This window comes from Lepus europaeus, chromosome 12 (assembly GCF_033115175.1).
Source record: "Lepus europaeus isolate LE1 chromosome 12, mLepTim1.pri, whole genome shotgun sequence".
NCBI lineage: Eukaryota > Metazoa > Chordata > Mammalia > Lagomorpha > Leporidae > Lepus > Lepus europaeus.
This window is the reverse complement of record NC_084838.1, coordinates 12,405,456-12,411,455: the sequence shown is the minus strand read 5'-3', so window position 1 is coordinate 12,411,455 and position 6,000 is coordinate 12,405,456. Positions and strand designations below refer to the sequence as shown.

The following is a 6,000-nucleotide window of genomic DNA, read 5'->3' as shown; positions in this document are numbered from 1 at the left end:
AAGATCTGGCTGCTCCACTTCTGATCCATCTCTCTGCTATGGCCTGGGAAAGCAGTGGAAGATGGCCCAAGTCCTTGGGTCCCTGCACCCACATGGAAAGACCTGGAGGAAGCTGCTGGCTCCTGGCTTCGGATCACTGCAGCTCCGGCCGTTGCGGCCAATTGAGGAGCAAATCAGCAATGGAAGACCCCTCCCCCTCTGCCTCTCCTCTCTCTGGGTAACTCTGACTTTCAAATAAAGAAATAAATCTTAAAAAAAAAAAGACCAAGGTTTGGGGATGATACTTTTCTATGATTTTGCTGTGATCAACCAAACTTTTATCTAGTCCCTTTCTAAGAGCCACTTTACCTTTAGATTTGGTGATATAAAGAGAAGTTCCAGGACAGATGGTTCCCAAGCACTATACTTTTGGGTCTTTGCAAAAAAAAAAAATCAGAGCTTGTATACTACTCTTCTGCTGTTTGACTCTTCTGTTACTGATGATGTCACCAAATTCTTATATGATGAAAGCATTAGAAAGTCATTGTCATAATGACACATTTGGTAGCAAGTTCTTGTTGCTACATAGAACTTTGTCCCATTTGAAAAATTAAGGGTTTTTAAAACTGGTCTGCTTATAGTTTCCTTTTGTGCTTCCTTACTTTTTTGACAACTATGTTACTCATAAAAATATGAGGGGTCTTCAAAAAGTTCATGGGAAAATGGAATTGAAAATTGATGCTTGTTTTCCATCAACTTTTTGAAGAACTCATATATTTCAAATGGTGTTGTGTGTGTATGTATTTGCATGTGTGTGTGTGTGACAGAGAAGAAACTTCAACATCCTTTCTCTTTCATCTTTTTATATATTATGTAATTATTCTACCAGAGTGCCGCGGACCGGCTCTCGCGGAGACACAGACCGAGGGAGAACGAGGGGTGAAGGCTCTTAGGAGAATCAGGAATCGGCGGGGAAATGACAGACAGACACACACGTTATGAGTATGCTGCTGCTGCGATTTATTGTAGTAAGGCTTGGGTTTATATAGTAAAGGACAATGCCACAGGCAAATGTTAAACTTTTATCACAAAGGTTGACAAAATGAGTTAAAACAATGATGTCATATGAGTGGTTTTATGAGGAACATAGTGGGGGCATTGTTTTTAGACAATTTACTGAGAATGAGAATTGACCTTTGGCTTAGTTTTGTTTTATGAATTGTTTAGGGGAATTACTGCCCAAAGTTTTGCTTGCCTTTTAGATACTTGGAGATAACTTTCGAGCAATCTTAACATTTTTCTGTCACTATAATGGGAACCTAATGATATGTTTTGACTTGCATTCCTAGCTCCCTCGTAAACAGCTTTAGTAAACAGAGGGGCAAAGATTGTTTGATATTCTCCATAATCTTATGGGAAACGTTAACTTCTTTTTCTTGATTTTCTTGTTTCTGGTAATTGTGAGAGCAAGAAAGTAAAGTGTAAACACAGCAGGTAGATAATGCATAATGAGATCATCAACAGAGCAGGGACACAGTGTCCCCAAAGTCAGCAAGGACAGTCTTCGGCTTCCCTCATGTGAGTTGGGGGTCATTACAACCGCGGACTGCACAGGAGCCGCCTGAGGCCCCACTCCACAGAGCTCTAACCTCAACCCTGCAGCCTTAGACCCCCAACGCAGCAACATCTTGCTACGCGGGTATCACAGCTGTGGGCGTGGCACCAGAGTTAATCCCTTTCTATTCCTTCTTAGAATGTTTTTAACATATTTACTTTTATGACTATAAAAATAACCCATTGTCACATTGTGAAATTTGTCAAGTGCATAAAAGCACAAAGGAAAAATGATAATTAAATGTAATCACACTATCCTAAGATAATCACTGTTAATTTGAGATTATAACATGCATTTTATTTTTCCTTCAATTTAAATTAAATTCATTTTTCTTATTGAAAATATAAATGTTCACATGAGCACACACATACACACACTCAGAGGACAAAAATTTCTAATGGAAAAAAGGTGATATATGTAATGCAATTTTTCTGCCCCAGCACCTGACTTCTTGTGACCTTAACCACAGTAGCAGCTATTGTTAATAATTTCTTGAGTTTTATTCCATAACAATTCTATGCATATAAAGGCATGTATATTTTTAAGTATATAGTTCTCCCTTTCACACAATGATAAGATACTAAACATACTCTAGTTTCTTCAATGTCTTACCCATCAATGTATTTTGAAGATGATTCCTTTATGCTTCATACAAATCTGAGTTATTTTTTAACTTTTTATTTCAGAATAGTTTTAAATTTACAAAACAAAAATTGTAGCATTGTACAAAGAGTTCCCATATATCCCACACCTAGTTTCCCATATTATTAACATCCTATGTTAATATATTTGTCACAATCCATAAACCATACCCAACTTCTCATTTGTTAACCCAAACTCTCTTGATCCCTCCCACCCCCTTCCCTAGTAATCTACATTCTGTGTTCATGTTGAGTTTTCTTTTGGCTTCCATATACAAGGAATCACATACCACATTGGTCTTTCTGAGTCTGACTAATTTCATTTAACATGATGTCTTCTAGTTCCATTTTGCTGAAAATGACAAATTCATTCTTTTTTTTATGGACACATAGAATCCAGTTGTGTATATATCTTATTTTCTTTATTCATCTGGTGAGGGACACCTTAGTTGATTACACATCTTGACTATTGTGAGTAGTGTTGCAATAAACATGGTGGAGCAGGTATCTCTTTAATACGATAATTTCATGTCTTTCAGATATATACCCAGGAGTGAAATTTCTGGAACATAATGGCACTAGTTCTAGTTTTTAAAGAAATTTCCATAAAATTTTTCATAGTGGCTGTACTGATTTACATTTCTACCAAGAGTTTCCCTTTGTCCCACACCCTTACCAGCATTTCTTACTTTCTGTTTTTTGTAATAGCCATTCTAACAGGGGTGAGGTAATATCTCATGATGATTTTGATTTAAATTTCCCTGATGGCTAGTGATATTGAGCATTTTTTTCATAGATCTCTTGGCCATTTGTATTTCTTCCTTTGAGAACTGTATTCAGTTCCTTTGCCTATTTGTTAACTGAGTTGGTTGAGTTTTTGAGTTCCTGATATATTGTAGATACTAATCTTTTATCAGATAAGTAGCTTGCAAATATTTCCTCCCATTTTGTTGAATATCTCTTCTCTCTATTGACTTTTTCTTTGCTGTAAAGAAGCTTCAAAATTTGATATAATGCCAGTTGTCTAGTTTTGCTTTTATTGCATAAAAAAAATCAACTACACCAATGTCTTGAAATGTTTTCTCTGTTTTCTTCTCGTATTTTCCTTTTTTTTCAAAAAAAAGCTTTTTGTTTATTTGACAGGTAGAGTTAGAGACAGTGAGAGAGAAAGACAGAAATGTCCTCCTTCTGTTGATTCACTTCCCAAATGGCCACCACGGCCAGAGCTACGCCAACCTGAAGCCAGGATCCAGGAGCTTCTTTCCCAGTCTCCCACGTGGGTACAGGCGCCCAAGCACTTGGGCCATCCTCCGCTGCCTCCCGGGCCACAGCAGAGAGCTGGACTTGAAGAACCAGAACCCGGCGTCCATATGGGATGCCAGTGCCGCAGGCAGAGGATCAACCCAGTGCACCAACGTGCTGGCCCCTCTTCTAGTATTTTCATAGTTTCAGATTTAGGTCTTTGATCCATCTTGAGTTTATTTTTTTATTTGCTGAGAGGTAGGGATCTAAATTCATTCTTCTGCATATGTATATCCAGTTTTGCCAGCACTGTTTATTCAAAAGGCTTTCTCCAATGTATGTTCTCTACATCTTTGTCAAAAATCAGTCGACTGTATATGTGTGGATTAATTTCTGAGTTATCTATGCTGTTCTACTGATCTATATATTGGTTTTTATCCCCATTGCTGGGACTAGGGCTGTTGGTCTGCAAGTCCAAGCACCAACCACATTCTCCTATCAATACTTGGGGAAGGTCCCATCTACATCACACAGTCCCAGAGCCACAGATATTGGTGCCAGAAGCCTCAGCATCACTCAAGTTTGCCTGGTGGGACAAGGGAACAGTCTCCTCTCTATCCCTCGGCACCATAAATGAGTCTGCCATCACAAACCCTAGTGTGACTGAAACCCAACTCTCTGGAGACTGAAGATCCACATCCTAGGAAGCCCACATCCACTTCACACCTTTACCTCCATAAACTACAAACTGAAAAACTGTGACCCATATAGAGACTGCTAATATTGATCAAAGCAGTGTTTTGCCCATGGGCACCCACACGAGTTCAATATGCACATTGAAAAGTTATTTGTGTTTGGGGCCCACGCAGCCTGGCCACAGCATGTTATTCATCCACTACAACTGCAAGGTATTCAGATTCTGTAAATCCAAATGTCATAATAACTTTAAAAAGAAGCATAATCCTCACAAGGTCAGGTGAACCCAAGCATTCTGGATAACAGCTGGTAACGAGCTTACAGTGGATAATTCATTTGGATTTGGAAAAATGAAGAACTTTTATAATGAACATATTGAAGAAAAATAAAGAACTACACAAAGTTCAGGACATCAAAGAAGCCAAGCAAAACATTCATCTTATCTGTTGCAGGCAAAGAAACAGCTGGAGGAAAAAATGGTACAGCAGTTACAACAGAATGTGGACATGGAGGGTGTTTCTTAAAAATTTGTGTATTTGAAAATCTCCTTTGGAGACGTAGGACTTGTTAAATTATTAACATTATATTTTACAAAAAGTGACTCAAATGAAAGGTGATTAAAAATAATCTCTCCTGCACTGCTGTCTGAAGGACATCAGATTATGGATATTAGATTGTGTCTCCATGTTAAATCTTCCTTGATAGATGTGTTTCTATAAATCATGAAAACTTTATTTTTAAATACAGAAGTGAACTGTGGATAATGGCACTAGTAATAACTACTTATAAAAATTCTTGAGAAAGGATGTGTAAAATAAAATTTTCTTTGCAGTAAAATATTCCTTTTATTCATTTTTTAAAAAGTGGAGCTACAACACTAACTTCACAATTTATAAGATAATTAATCTCAAATGATATCTTTTGATTTTGATATTTACTGTTTTGGTTTGTTAGCATCTTAGGAGAGTGTAATGATGGCTTTGTATATTGAAGCCTAATCCCACCACACTGCTTTGATCTAGTTTAACAGTTCTGATAGGTAGTTATAGATGTTGGGAGTAAGAGCTGAATGATCTGCCTGGGATGGCACTATATGATTTCCACTTTGGAGATTACAATGATTCCTGGTAGAACAAGCTTTAATTTTATAGCTTTGCAGTAGTATAGAAGAAACATAAATTCTTGTGCCTTTTAAAATTTGCTATGGAGTTTTCTTTTAATAAGTTCCCAATTATTTTTGGAAAATAATGGATATGACATCTGTCCATTATTTGCACATAAAACAAAAGCATTTCTAAAGAAAAAAACAAATAAATCATTCAGAGGTTATGCTTTTGGGCTCACATAGAATCAAAGATAAAGTGACAACCTAGGTGACCACCTGTATTCCATCTAAGCAAAAAAAAATTTTTTTCCAATGAGATTAATCCATAAAGAAAAAAAAACTATTACACTAGATATGCAGATACCAATGCAGGGACATAGGAAACATGAAGAAGCACGGAGCTGTGACATCTCCAAAGAACACAGTAGTCCTCCATAAATAGATCTGAGGAAATCTATTAAATGCCTGAAAAAGAATTCAAAATAATTATCCTAAGGAAACGCAATAAGACTCAACAACATGCAAGAGAATACAGATAAACATTTTAAAGAAATAGATAATATGAATGAGAAATTCAATAAAGAGATAGAAATCATTAAAAAACCCAAATAGAAATTTTGGAGCTGAAAACGTCAATGAAATAAAAGATACAATTGAGAACTTCGGCAGCAGAATAGATCAGGTGGAAGAAAGAATTTTTGATCTGGAGGAAAAGACTTTTG

General features: G+C 36.8%; 1 pseudogene; it reads left to right on the top strand.

The window, feature by feature from the left end:
• Positions 1-1,161: 1,161 nt before the first annotated feature.
• Positions 1,162-4,697, top strand: LOC133771168 (probable ribosome biogenesis protein RLP24; annotated as a pseudogene).
• The last annotated feature ends 1,303 nt before the right edge of the window (positions 4,698-6,000 follow it).